Here is a 16079-nt window from a genome sequence, read left to right as displayed (position 1 = left end):
AGTCAATTAGGCTTAGCAAATCATGCAATATTCCTTCACAAGAGATTATCAATAATCTCCCCCTATGAGTGTGCTTTCATTTGCATCATATATCATTTAATGGATACACATCATTAAAAGCAATGATATATAAATTAAGTCTTTTATATAAAAAGATCATCTTTTACAAGCATATGGTTAAATGATAAAAATCACATGTGGTATGTAAAGCATAAAGCATAAAGCATATGTAAGCAATGTCACTGCTTAAGTTATGTGCAATAAATTTCTAATTATGCAAAAACATCTTTTCTTTGACATATATGATTAGAAATAATTGGCTACATGATTATACATGAGGATGAGCTCAATATTTCTCTTGTTCATATTTTTCATGATGTGATGTCAAGGTATCTCATGAAGTTCTAGATTGCAAAAAGTAATAATGTAAAGATTAAGGTCTTGATACCAAAATATCTTCTTTAAGAGATGTGGTGAGAGATTGGCTACATAACTTTCCATGTGGGTGAACTTAATATCTCTTTTAGAGTCATTCTTTAAGAAGTGATGAAGAAATATCACATGAATTTCTAGAATGTTCAAGATGGATACAAATTAGCATTTGTGATATCATATTAGTCATCAAGATAGAACAAAGTGTTCTTTGAATATTATAATCTCAAGACTAAAGTGTCAAATAGATATATGAAATTTAATTTCCATGACACTTGAGGAGATTCACTCCTAAGAAGAATTCAAGTTTACTCATCATGCAAATTTCAATTCATTTTGCGTGCTAGTGGTAAACTTCTTTGTATAAAACATAAATGTCGCTTTAAATATAATATTATCCATGTAAGTGCGATCAACACAATGTTATCAATGGCTTTTGAACATAATGAGAGAGATATATATAAATTTTATCAAAAACCACTACTCATAAGAAAATCACTTGTGCCTTTCAAGATGAGCTCTAGGAGCTTATTTATGACTGCAAAAGGCAATCGATAATTTTAAACATGTAGTTCATTTCAAATCCGAGTGATTTTTTCTTAATAGACCCTTTTTGGTAGAAGTCAATAAATCATGCATTGGATAAAAATCATTTCATGCAAGAGCGTGTAGCATTCTTATTACTTTAATTCAAGGCCATATGCACAAAGATATATATATATATATATATATATATATTCAAAGCATTTTATTGGATGAACTCTTGAAAACATATTCTAGCTTAATTACCAATAATGACCCACAATGCATATCCTAATGAAGATTTGAAAGCCCTTTAAGTATTGGTGCTTTACACACATCGGTCGACCGGAATGACCCCATCGGTCGGCCGGTTTACATCCCTGAAGCAATTTTGATTTGCTTATTTTGGTCAGCCGGATTAGAGTTTCGGTCTACTGAAATAGCTATTTCGGTCGTCCGATTTTGACTTCGGTCGACCGGTTTGTGCAGAAATGCAAAACCAATAAATTTAGGACCTGTTACAGTATTTCTTTCCAGATTTGATCCTATTATCTTCGAGTTCAAATAATTTCATTTTATGTGCTAACGATGCCAAAATGATGTAAGTGAAACATTTCAAATCACAAAGGCACATAAATGACTTTCTATATATAGCTACTTAAAACAAATTCAAATTAAGTAGCTTTTAACCTCTTTGGGTGACTTTCTTTGATAGCATGCAATTCCAAGTATCTTTCACAATTTTAGTCTTGATTAACAATAGATGCATGCTAGCATGTTCAAGTCACATAATCCAAGATAAGCTACTTTAACATAAGCATTTTTGTAACAAGTAGCATTCATGTCAAAATCACCAACCACAATAATTATGTTATGACTAGATGTAGAAATGATAGTATTGTCCTTATCACATAGCACAATTAAGTCACATTCAAGCTTATTAAATAAAAGCACACTTGTGATGAGGAAGAGGATATTTACCGAAGTAATTAATTGCACTAGCTTTGGCATAGTTTTTCAATATAGTGCACCCTTCATCCTTTTGATGTTGAGAGGAATTCATGACTTGATTTCTCTTCAAGTGCTTTTGCCATCCATATTTGTGTATCCACTCGATCTTGAGTGAAATGGATTTTAAATCTACAAAACATACTCAAGTGGCAATCTTTGGTACCTAATACTTTTAGGGTCCTTGTGATTTAGCACACATTGTGAAGGTTCCTTTTGGAGCATAATTCAATACAAGGCACAAATGTAGTACTCCTTTTAATTAACATGTTTCAAACAAGATTAGAATTTTAAATGTGTCTAGCATGTTAGTGCATTTGTCATTTCAATAAATATATATGTTTATGGCTACATATAACCCAATCAACCAATATGAAATGAGTAATAATTGAGTAGAAAGCATAATTTCATATATGGATCACAATGTAATTCCATGTGCATTATATGATCAAGTTCAAGAGATAACAATGAGATTCTTTCTAGGTGGGCAGAAATGAATAAAGTGCTCTTTTTAGAGATCCTTAAGAATTCAATAATTTGGAGTAAGAACTTTTCTTTCCAAAATTAAATTTTCATTTTTGAAGAGTATTAGCTTGTTGGAAAGAATGTTACTCTTGAGAATTATGCTTTTCAAACCAATTTTGTCTAATTTTAAGTGTAGCATGCCAAATGCAATTCCAAGATTGTAACGCATGGACGAAATTATTTTAAATCAATAAAGCATGCATTAAAAATAGTTTGCATAGACAATGAGTATTTGGAGCATAAAGATAAGACATCCACAGTATATAGCAAATCATCATAGTCTTCATTGGTCTAGTATAATTCATTCAAGAACTTCTCATATATGATGACCAAAAGCTTAAGGATTTGATTTCATTTAGCAACAATTTATTGATCATAAATGATTTTAACATGCCAAAAGAGTTAAGCAATAAAAAGTTTCTATGAATTATACCAATGACCATGCTTTTATAGTTGTTCCAATTGTAATGCTCCATTGCTTTGAGAGTGAAGAATTTGGAACATTTCTTACATCCCATGTTGAACAACTATTATGAAGAATCTATGTCTCCTTAGATGATGAAGATTCCTTCAAGTAACCCTACAAGATAAACTTAGGAAATCTTCATTTGGTACCCAAATTTTTTTGGGTCCATAAATGTTAGGCAATGGCACAAAAGTTCCTTTTGGAACCCAAATTTTCTTGATCATTTTCTTCTTTCTAAACAGACAATTGTAAATTTTATGTCCCAACTTTCTACAATAATTGCATTTAGAGTAATGAAAAGAACTTTTGATAAATGAATTATTTGAGCACTTTCTCTTTTTCATTAAACATGCATTTTTTATATTAGGTTCATATCCTATCTCATTTTTTAAAGAGATAACTTTTTGTTCACTAAGCATAGTACATAGGTTTTCCTTTGCTTTTGTGAATTTAGCTAAAGTGTTATTTTGATCATCACTGATTTTATTTAAAGAGTCATTTTTAGGGACAATATCAATTGATGGTGACTCCTTAGATAATACACACTTCTCTTCCTTTTTGAAAGACTCATTTTCATTTTTGACTCTTGAGAGCTCAATTGAGAGAGAAATGTTTTCTTTCATAAGAATGGCATTCTTAGAAATTTCTTTGTCTAGCATCTTATGTAGATATTTAAAAGCATCATATAATTCATTATGCTCATCAACTAACTCATTATAGGAAGCATTTAAATCAAAAGAATCATGGTTAGAGTTTACCTCATCTTTGTCGGCCATAAGACAAAGAGCAATATCTTCATGATGATCAACCATATCTTTGATGTCATTTACTTCTTTGCTAGAAGCTTGGAGAGTTTCACTCTTCCTTTGAATTGCTTTATTTTCTTCATTATAGGAAAATGAGTAAGTTCTAGCAAGATCATTCACATGGTGAGTAATGTTAGTAAAGCTAAAATTCATCTAATTATTTGAACCATTGTCATTTATGCTACAAGATTCATTTTCATTAATAAGCATGCATAAATTTGCTTCCTCAACATTACAAGTACTACCATGGAATATCTCAAGTAAGTTCCAAATTTCTTTTGCCGTTTTACAATATGCAATTCTATTGACCTCATTTTTATTCAATGCACAATAAAGATTATTTATAACTTTAGCATTACATTGAATTAATCTATGGTCATTTGCATTCCATTCTTTCTCTTCTTTAGGAATCATTGTCTTTTCTACTTCTTTCATGGGAATAAATGGTCCATTAACTATGGCAAGCCAAATTCTATAGTCTATGGATTGAAGAAAGTCTATCATTATACCTTTCCAATAGCTATTGTTGGTTCCATCAAAAATTGGAGGTCTATCAATACATTATCCTTCTAGGTGTGTGAAAATGCCATTGTTGGCCATGATCGTACTCTAAGACGGTTAAGTCTTTTAAATTAGAGTACGCTCTGATACCAATTGTTGCCCAAGTATAGATTCTAGAGGGGGTGAATAGAGTCTTTAGCAAACAATGGCTAATTTTCGGATTTGCAAATTTTACTAAACTCTTCTAACAATTATGCAATTATCAAGATATAAACATGAACAATTAATAGCATAAATGTAAAGGAGATAAGGAAAGAAAGATTGCAAACATTCACACGGCGATTTTAACGAGGTTCGGAAACTCCTACTCATCGGCTCAAGACCCCTCTTGAGACTTCCCAATCCACTATGGCATCTCCTTACGGGTGAAGAGCAAACCTTTACATGAAGCAACTCCTTGCTTCACTATGCTAAGAGACAATCTCTCTTAATCTTCCTTTGGGTCACACAAACCTTACAAATTGAAGCTAGCTTGCTTATTCTTTCTTAAGCCATACTAGCCCTTACAAATGAAGATGAAATTTGTTGCATACAAATATATCTCTCAAAGATTGATATGCAAATATTAGCTCACAACTTTCAGCTCACTCTAGAGTATATATATGAATAGATTGAAGCTCAATACTCTATGAATGATATGAGATGAGAGAATATGATATGAATGAAGAGCAAAAGCTCTTATGATGCTAGAAGATGTCTCTCAAGTGTAGCAACATTAAATCCCGAAGTCCCCTTACTCTATTTGTAGAGTTTCAGCAGCTAATTCAAAATTAGAGCTGTTGTGCACACTGTCCGAGAGGAAAATAGCCGTTCAGATTCAAACTGGACTTACATCGGTCGACCGAACTGAAATGAGATTTATTTCGGTCGTCCGAAATGAAATGAGATCTGCTGAGTGCCTTATTTCGGTAGGCCGAAATAAGTTGGTCTTTTGTTTCGGTCAACCGAAACACCTTCCTCATTTGTTCTAAAACATTCTGTTAGAGTCGGTCGTCAGATTCATATTGCCTATGCATTTCGGTCTGCCAAAATGAAACTGCAGTTTCAGGAATTTTTGTTCTAAGTAAACGGATGAGACAATTTGTGTACAGGACATCTGTATAGACCTTATTTAATGCCTTTACAGTATTTATATGTCCATTTACTTTAAGTTTACAATGTAAATAAGGAAGTATCCCCCATTTGGATTCAATAAAAAATACTAGAAAATTGAAATCCAACTAAATCAAAATGTAGAAATTCAGTTTTAGTACAAATTTGGATTTCCGACAGTTTTGGTAAAAATGAATCCTTATGTAGACCAATGTAGACTTGGTCAAAAATTCTGATAAAATTAGTTTAGGCTAGTTGAAGTATAAAGAGTTATTACCGTGAATAATTATTTTGAAATAATCATTATTTCAAAAATTCATTTTTCACACTTAGCCAAAAACACAGTTTTTCATGACACGCATTCTGGGTTCCTAATATCCGTTACCAACTCATGGTAATAAAGGCTTCTCATGCCTTAATTGTTGACCAATATAAATTATATGATTGATGTGCATGGTCTTAGCATTTCTAGCACAAGTGATGAGTTCTTTCAAAACTTATGCAAGCTTGAACTAATTCACTCTTTAGCAAAAACTCCATATGTCAATTGTATATGAATGAAGTGCATAGTCTATTGCCAATGAATATGAGAGCATATGAATGATGATATGATATGCATGGTCCTATAGAGATGAGCTTCAAATGGATTCATAAATACTTTGACATTGAATCCTAAACATTCACCATCCTATCTACCTATTTCTTCATGCTTTGTCCATAATCGTGTAGGCTTTTAGGTAGACTTGCTTTCTTCTTTTCTTTAAGTTGTTTTCTTACTCATTGTAGTCCAAGCCATCTTTGGATGGACTTTGCATTTAGTTCCTTGCAACTTCATGTTCCTTTGTCTCATTTGCTTTCCATAGATGTGATCTTGAGTAATGGAATACTTGGAATGATCTTTCGTGCTTCATTGAGGTCATCTTTTGAATATGAATAATCTATAACACTCAATGTAAACAGTAGTCCTTAAACATCATTAATGGTTTGTTATCATCAAAACCTCTAGATTGTCCTTAGATGGAGTCGTTAAGGTTAACAGAAGGGTCAACTGATACACCATTTCCTGAAACAACATGTCCCAGGAACTTCACCTCTTATACCCAAAATTCACATTTCGTATATTTGGCATACAAACGGTGCTATCTCAAAATCTGCAACACTGTCCTCAAATGGATCTCGTGCTCCTCCCGAGATCGTGAATAAACAAGAATGTCATCCACAAATACTATCACAAACTGGTCTAGATAGTTGTGGAAGACATGGTGCATCAAGTCTATGAATGTCGCTGGTGTATTAGTCAAACCAAAAGGCATCACGAGGAACTTATAATGGCCATACCGTGTACGGAAAGTTGTCTTCGAAATGTCCTCATCCCGAACTCACAACTGATAGTAACCAGATCTCAAATCAATCTTAGAAAAGTAACCAGATCCCCTCAACTGGTCAAATAAATCATCAATCCGCGGCAAATTAAAGATACTTGTTCTTGATAGTGACATGATTCAGTTTCTGATAATTAATGCACAACCTCAAAGAACCGTCTTTTTTCTTAGTAAATAAGATCGGTGCTCCCCACGGTAAAACACTAGGTCGAATAAAACCCTTCAACCTCAAATCATCAAGCTGCTTCTTTAACTCCTCCAATTCAGCTGGTGCATACAATACGGTGCTATAGAAATTGGCGCGGTATCCGGCATCAAGTCAATAACAAACTCAACCTCTTTTCTAGAGGGTAAGTCCAACAAATTATTTGGAAAAACATCCAAGAAGTCACATACAACTATTGGATACACAACCCTCATAATATCATCTTCTTCAGCTAGGTAACTAGCCAAGAAGTAATCACAATGACCCCATCCACGAATCCCATAACATGCCGAAGTGTGAAAATCATCCCGATCTCCCACAAAGAAGAAACAATCACCCTCAGGTGTGCAAACTGAGACTCGTCCTCTGAAGTAATCAATCGTAGCATGAAATGAAGCTAACCAATCCATCCCGAGAATGACATCAAAACCAGTCATCTCAAGGAGGATGAGGTTAAACACAAAAGTCCATCCGGCTATCACAATAGAACAATCCCTCACAACTCGGCTCATGGACACTAAAACCCCAACTGGCGTATCAACACACAACGCCCGCTCCATGAAACTAACCTCTAACCCCGATGTAAATGCAAATGATGATGATATGAAAGAATAAGATGCACCAGAGTCAAACAAAACACGGGCCCAAGAACCAAACACTGGAAAGATACCTCAGAGAACTGATGGTCCAAAAGATGCATCGGCCTGAGTAAGTGCAAAGACACATTCCTATAGTGTCTGTGCCTGAGAACTACCAATCTGAACACCTGACTGTTGCGCTGACATAGTAGGAGCATCCCTCTTGACTGGCCGTGATCCCTGAGAAGACATGGTAGGCTGCGGTGGTAGTGGCGATCTAAAATCTGACTGAGCTGTAGCAGACTATGACAATCTCTACTGTGACCCTCTACCACTACCTGTGCCAGCTCCCTGATTCGAACAATTCTTCACCCTATGGCCCTGCTGGCCAAAACCATAATAAGCTCTTGGTGCTGCGGAAACTGTAGACGAGTTCATAGGACATTTAGACTTGTAATGTCCAGGCTGCTGACACTGATAACAAATAACCCTACTCTTATCTGACCCAGCTGGCATAAGAGTAGTAGGAGCGGATCGTGCAGACTGCTACCCCTGAAACTGAGATGAACCACCCCTGTTCCTTTTCTATGAAGGCCCCTATGAATATGATCCGGCATTCCTCTTTTGTTTCCATTGTTCATTCCCTGCATTTATATCCTTGGCTTTCACCTCAAGTATCAATGCCCTTTCCACTACCTCTGAGTAGACCTTGAAATAATGGGCCGTCATTAACGGCCTCATTTGGTAAGGGAGACCAGAAACAAACTTCCGAGTCTTGTCAGCTTCATTTCTCACTAACTCAGGAGCAAAACAAGAAAGAGAGGTGAACTTTTTTTCGTATTCTCTCACTGACATATTGCCTTGAATGAGATCATCAAACTTCTTCCTTAGCCCAACCTTTTGGTGATGGAAAAATATTTCTCATAGAATAACTCCTTAAACATTTCCCAACTCATGTTGTGATACCCCTCGATTCTAGAGCCACGGGTGATCAAGTCCGAGCACAGATCCGAGGGATATCATACAATCAATATGTAAACAAGCAGGAATACAAAAGAATTAAAATAAAATAGTAAGCTGAAAAGAATTCTAAATATGAAAATCCTCCAAAAGAATAGATAACTACAATTTAATCTTTCCAATTCGTACAACTCTAGAATCCATCCAATGGACCCCTAATAATTCCAAATGAACATAAATTACAGAACCAACATCCAAACTATAACATGAAAGGAAGTCCTACGTAGTTAGAAAAGTGAGTGACTGTATCTGCTTTACCACGATCAAGCTCTAAGCCTGGTACTGACGAACACCTAAAAAATAAGAGTGGGTCAGGCCCACATGCAAGTTCCATCCTACTATAATCCATACATAAACTCGATACGCAGATACATCCTAGATAGCTTGGCAATAACTAAAATAGTTCATATAGGTATAAATACACACTATAGGTAGAAGGTAACATGTAAATCACACATTACGGTGTGCATGTGCCCTAGACCTACCAGGGAACATTAGCTATATCTAGTTACTCATCATTTGCGATATACGCACCATAACCATGATCTTGAGACTCAAGCTCATATCACGGTACCATAAGTGTATATATAAATCCTTCCTAATACAGAAAAATAAACAAACATCTGATATATCGTTCAACTATTTTAGTTGATAGGACATGCATCCATGTAGGATTTAACTATTTTAGTTAATCCATTCTGTATGCATGAATAGGTAAGATTTAGCTTTTTGATCTAATCCATCCCTAATATGCCACCGTCCCATACCGGTGCATATAATGCATATAATCCATAAATGATGCACACTCAGCTGAACATCAAGTACATCCAAAAACAAACATAATAGAAATCAAATATAGACAAGATCATATCATGCATCCAATACATGATTATAATCATAGAACCTCCGTTTAAATTGCTAGAGTAAAGATACACAATTTAAACTATCTATATCCATCCAATTGACAAAACAGAAATTATAATCGTTCATCAATTTAAAATCCATAGCATGTTATAATGATAATCAGAAGTATTAACTGAGCATATTATACCAAAATTCCAAAAAAATCCTTTCATACTAGTCCATTAAATTTACTAAACAAGACTACCAATTTAAACCTTCCACAATCCTTAACAGCAAGCAAATTATTATATAAATTTTATGATGTCTATTTAATCCTTAATTATGAATCCAAAACATGATATAATGATACTCAGAAGTTTAAACTAAGCACATACACTCAAATCCAAAAAATACATTCCTATCAGTCCGTTCAATTTGCTAAAACAATCACTAGCAATAAAACTTCCATATTCCGTGACAACATGTAAATTATTATTAAATTTCATAGAGTCCATTAACACAGTATAAACCAACATTCCTGGCCTTCATTAAATTATATATATATCATTTATATAAAGTCCAAAACATAACTCTTATACCAGTTCATTTAGTTTGCTCAACAAACTAGAAACTAAGCCTTCCTCCTTACTTGACAGCATGCATATTTATCTTTAAAAATTCATGATTCCCCTTAATATTAGCACACTAGCACATACTAACTATCTTAAGGTTTAATCAGGTTAATTTTAAACATTTAAAACCCCCCTTCATTTTCTAGAAATCACATTCAAGCCCCTAGAACCAAAAACCGTCAAAAAAACACCTGTAAGAGTGCATCAACCAAGGGAGCTGGCTGGAGAGCTGGCTTTCTCATAATGGGAGCCGGCTCCCTCCACTAGGGAGCCGGCTCTCTCCCTGAGAACCCCTCTTCTCTGCCTATGTTCTTCTTTTTCGCTTCCGGCGAAGTTCCAAGTCTCTGTCCCAATTGTTTTAAAACTTTTTAGGGTCCAATGTTAATCCAAACAGCCCTAAAAACTCCTCACATTCCATTATGAATTAATTTACAAAAGTTTAAAACCTAATCGAAACAATTTATGCAAGAGAAGCAATTTCAGTTACAAAAACGTAAAACAGTTATCAGTCTATCTATCATGCATAAATATCCGTTTTAAAATTAAATTAGATTCCTGGTGACTGTATAGAATGCACAGAACACAAGTTTACGGGAAGGAGATAGAATAAAACTTGCCTTTAGGTTTCGGTTTGAAACCTTTCAACGTCGTCTCTAAATTCTCCGACGACTGCCGACTACTGGTAAACCTCGTATTGTTCGGTTTCAATCCCACAAGCCATCTCTTCCTTCCTCCTTGATACGACCTTTAATCCACGGTCGAAATCCTAACTGGTCCTCACAGTTTCCTCAAGCTCCTCTCTGTTTTTCCTCTCAAGACTACATTACGTGCCTCTGTTTTTTCCTCTCAAGAACTATTACGTGAATAGGGTTTTTCAACCCTAACAGACGTATACTGTTCTATATATATAGGCCTTTATTAAACCTATTTTTAATTCCCATTAAATAATAAGTCGGCTAATCAATCTTCATAAAAGAAAAACCCTAAACCTAAACTATATACACGACCATATAAATATAAACTAACTAAGGCATACAAGCCATTAAAAACACGCGTCATTTAAAACACCAATTAGTAAGTAAATTAAATAACAATTAAACAAGTAATTAAAAAAATAAATAAATAAGTACAATTAAACAATTAATTTAAGACAAATAAACAAGTACAATTAAACAATTAACTTAAACAAATACACAATTAGTCAATTAAGCAAATAAACACATAATTCCATAAAAATGAAATAAAATCTAAAATCATTAATTAAAATACCAAAACTATCCTTTCTAACATTAGGGGTATTACACATGTCCTCAACTTTGTGCTGATTAGTGACTGACTTCCACCAAAGCTTAGTATCCTTTGAAAACTTGTAAGTGGCTAGGATGATTTTCACATGATCATCCGTTACATCCATAGAAGTCAAATAGGTTTCTACTTGATCCATGTAGTCGTCTGCTACCATTGGATCTGCACCACCTTCAAACATCACTGGCATCAACCTAGAAAACCCTGCAATTAACTTAAGACGCTTCTGTGCTGGCGTCTTCTTTACTTGAACTACCGGTTGCGAAAAAGTAGCAATTGTAGCCCTCAAGGCACTCTGTAGCAAACGGTTCAGTGCCAGCTCAGTTTTACCCGCTTCAACGGGTGTTTCAACATTGTCCCTTCGTGTGGAGACACCTTTAGGGGAAATCAAGTCCCTAAGAAGTGTATCCTTTTCAACTGGCTCCGCGGGATAGGAACTAGAGCTTTCACCAACATCACCTCTTGTCGGCCTAGGGCCAACTCCCTTTGGTTCCTTTCGCGGTGGCATTACACTATAAAACGAAAACACGGATAAAAAAATAATGACAATATTGACTGTCTAAGAATGACTAAAGAAAGGACATTAAACACGTAGCATGCATAAGCAATGCTACATTCAACAAGTAAACACGTAGCCACATAAATAAGTAGGCATGCTTGCACATCATTAAACAATTAAGCACATTGGCATAAACACAGAAGCATGTAAGCAAGGAAACAATCAAGCATGCTTGTCAAATAACAAAACACATTAACAAGTAATCACATAGACAATGCAAATGGCTTCCCACACAACCCTAGGTAGGCCTCTACCCGTCGTCCTAATGGTTTTCGAACCTCGCTCTGATACCACCTTTGTAACACCCCAAACCTGAGTCCTGGCATGCGAACATACCAATGAACAGGAAAGGCGAACATATCCCATTGGCTACTAAGTTATCCCGAGTCTTCCACACCTGTCTCAACATACATTTCACAGCCTACCTTTATGTAATCACATTGTACATGAATAATGAAATTGAAAAGCTATAAACGCACATTCATAATTTTCCCCGAATATATATATCCCAAAACATAAGTCCTTAGAGTTCATTAATTACATGTCGTTGAGGAAAGTGTACTAAAAATACAACTTTAACATTCACATGACTTTTACATAATTACAACATATACATTGATACAAAACAAAAGATGTCACGAAGGCAAGTCTGAGTCAATCTAGGTTTGTGGAGGGAGGTCCTCGCCTACCTCTTTTCCGTGTCCTGGAAAAAAAATATAAGAATGATGGAGTGAGCGCAATGGCTCAATAGTAGTTGCCTAAAACGCACTCCTTAATACTTTTATGAATTTACACAAAGAATAGCTATAAGTAAAAGGGATCATGTTTGTCGGGAGATACAATCATTCTACAATGCAATTCTATGAATGAAATGAAATGCAATGCGAATAAAATGTCAATGCCACTCCCCATTTCCAAAATTTCATCCAATGCCTCAATCGTCAAATCGTTAATGTAACCCGGCCCAAGGTAACTCCCTGACGCCACGAGAGGAGGATTGGCTAACTATCCTTGACCTAAGGTAACTCCTTAGCGTCATTTGGGGCCTAGTAACTCAACCACACGCAAGGCAAGCTCCCTACATCCTTTCTAGGTCCCATTAACGGCATGGACACAAGGTAACTCCTTGTTGTCCGGTTTTCACAAACAATCTTTCAAAACATTTTCCCAAAAATCAAATTTTCGTCCTTCCAAAAATTCAGCTTTTGCCCCATTTGATACCCAATGTAATGCATGAATGATTACATGTTTTTCAATGTCATAATATTGTAGCATTTCTACATAAAAACTCAGTCCAATAAACCATGTTTCTAGCAGAAAATTATCAAGGTAGCTTTCATGTAATAAACTCATTCACATTGTCATCAACTCCACATAACTTACATGGCAAATTGAACATAGTAAACATATAACAATTCAAGAACTTCATACACTTGCATATATACTATTAAACATGTCTAATTTCAGTTTTGAGCACATAATACACCATCATTACATAAGCTCAAATTTCAGATTTCTAATCACACAAAACAGTCCCAAAATTTAAGGTACACTGGGCATGAAATTTTCAGTTTTGTAGTAAGAACATTACAACTATTATAAGTACTAATTTTCAGTTTTAACACATATGATATAGCCAATATTAAAGAAACAAAAATTCAATTTCTAGTACATGCTACACACCATGACAAAAGTTAGAAATTTCAGTTTTTGAATCACACTTAGCATGCTTGAAAAGAGGTTCAATTTAAAGAAATTAATTCACTAGAAATAAAGGTTGTGAGGGTTAGAACAACTCCTACCTCTACAAGAGCTAAAACCCAGCCAAAAGCCACTGATTGATTGTCTAAAATCACCAACAATTGAGAAAAGATAAAGAACAAAAATGTTCCTTTGTAGTACAACCAAAGCTCCTTATTTCAAGACAAGTTTTGAAAAACAGTGGTTAAGGAATGGATTTAATTCTTGTATCAATGGAAAACTCTCTCCTTTATGGTCATTTTCTCTTCCAAGGGTTGCTCCAAAATTCCACAAGAAGGCCCTCAAAACCAAGCTCCAAAGAGAGCTTCAATGGAGTAGGAAATGAGAAGAAAGAAAGAAAAAAAAGAGGGAAGAAGAAACTGAGACTAGCTACCGAAAATGGGTCTGTAGGGGTTAGTGGAATGTTGTCACTTAGTGTATATGTGTCCTTTGCATGAGAAAAAGTTGCCAAGTGTAGTGCACGGTGTCAAGCAAAGGCTTGGTCAAAGCATGACCTTGCAAAAGTACTAAAACAACCCCCCAACATTACTAAAACCCCATCATGCCATTACCATAACAAAAGTCCATACTATCCCTTATACAAATTATGAATGGCATACAAAATAAAATAATCACAACAAAGAAAATATTGCGGAACCCGACGATAAAATAAACAAATACATGAGTGCGAAAAAATACTAGGAAAATCGAAAAAATGAAAGACACCACACACTATGTTTGAAACAAAGTACATTGAACTTTGACTCTGGCGCACACCTTATCGTTCTACCAAACACCAATTGCTGACAATCCTCTGGCTTTGCGACTCCTCGTCCAACAGCAACTTGACCTCAGACTTATGCTTGATATCTGTAGAAGAGTAATAGGTAGATCAGATAACACTCCTCAAATGCTCCAACCCTTTCAAAGTGTAATCGCTTTTACTTCTGTTCTTCAATCGTCTGAATTCGATGTAGAAGTAGATATACTTTTATCTGATCGATGTAGATGCAACAGTATGATCACGATCAGGATTTTGAACACCACAACTCTAAACTCACTATATGTTTATGTGTACGTGTTTTAGAAAGATGACAGATAAATCAATTTTGATTTTTTGCAAAAATAATCTTCCTAAGGCTTTTTAAAAATAATGAAGTTGTAGAACAAAAGTCGTGAATAAACTTATGTGTCTGACAAGGTTTATATTGAGTTTCAAAGTCATATTCCTTCGGAAAATAAAGGAAATTTCGTGCATAGGACTTTTGGTAAACTTTTAAACCAAATAGGAAGTTCAAAACTGATCAGGACTAAGTTTCCATAAACTGAAACAACAGTAATACCGGTAGGAGAATCTTGGTACCGGTTTCCAAAGGACAGAATGGAATTTCTCGAATATCAGCTTTTTGAACCGGTTCCCAAATTCAGGTACCGGTTCGCACTTGACAGAATCCAACTTGAACTTGGATTTTCTGTATTTTGATTACTCTGAAAATATACCTTATAGATATTTGTGTCCTAAGTGGGAAACGACTTCCTAATGTGTTGTTCTTTCCTTTTCGATGATCAACAGTATTTTCTTCTTTTGAACAACCTTCCATATTCCATAGTCAATGTCGATCCTGATATGGTAACTGAAATTACAACTCGACTATGACTTGTTTTGTTACCGAAATTAGCCATTTATAAAATAATATCTTCTTGGTAATCAATGACTCATTCTGGATAATGAAATTGTACCTTCAATGGCCATATAATTTGGATTGGAGATGTTCTTGTGAAATTTCTATGCATCAGACAATGTTTAAACATGGGTCTATGCACTTTTTTTATTGTTTATAACTCAGCATTAATATTTTAGCATTTGGTAAAAAGTTTTCGGAATAAATTCATTGAATTTATATTATATAATGCACAACCAATTCCTATAAGTTCTGTTTTATATTGTTAAAGAATGTACATTTGGTGAATGGATGTCTGCAACAATCTTAAATTTGTTTTGGCTACTTGAAGAAATTCAGGTAGTTTTTTTTTTTTTTTTTTTTTCCTTCTCTTTTTCCTCTTAATACTTTGGCATTGTTTTTAGATTATAAATTTCAGTGTGTTGATATTCTATTATATTACATTGAAAAAGAAACCTCATGTCTGAGAAACAAATTTGGGCAACAATTTGCAAATTATACGCCCATGCATTTGGTATCGTGATTAGATTATAACTAACAAAGCGGACAATATATACATAGGGGGGGCAGGTCGTGATAATTGGATCGATCAAATGTAGGTTTGAGCAATCAAACCTAATCTAGTGAGGGTCCATTGATGTTTCGATCAATATTTGAACTCCCTCTACATCTGATTTTTAGGAATTTTGATTTAAAGCAACTTTGATTCATTTGAAACTCC

The 16079-nt window shown here is 34.8% G+C and overlaps 1 protein-coding gene across 1 annotated transcript in view; it reads left to right on the top strand.

Moving 5' to 3' along the window:
* Window positions 1-16079, top strand: part of LOC132286551 (vacuolar cation/proton exchanger 2-like) — a 38820-nt gene that overhangs the window by 19713 nt on the left and 3028 nt on the right. The gene's annotated exons all lie outside the window — the stretch shown is intronic.

This window comes from Cornus florida, unplaced genomic scaffold (genome assembly GCF_030987335.1).
Source record: "Cornus florida cultivar Cherokee Brave unplaced genomic scaffold, ASM3098733v1 CherokeeBrave_3.0.0_Hap2_Chr11, whole genome shotgun sequence".
NCBI lineage: Eukaryota > Viridiplantae > Streptophyta > Magnoliopsida > Cornales > Cornaceae > Cornus > Cornus florida.
This window is presented reverse-complemented; position numbering and strand designations above follow the sequence as displayed.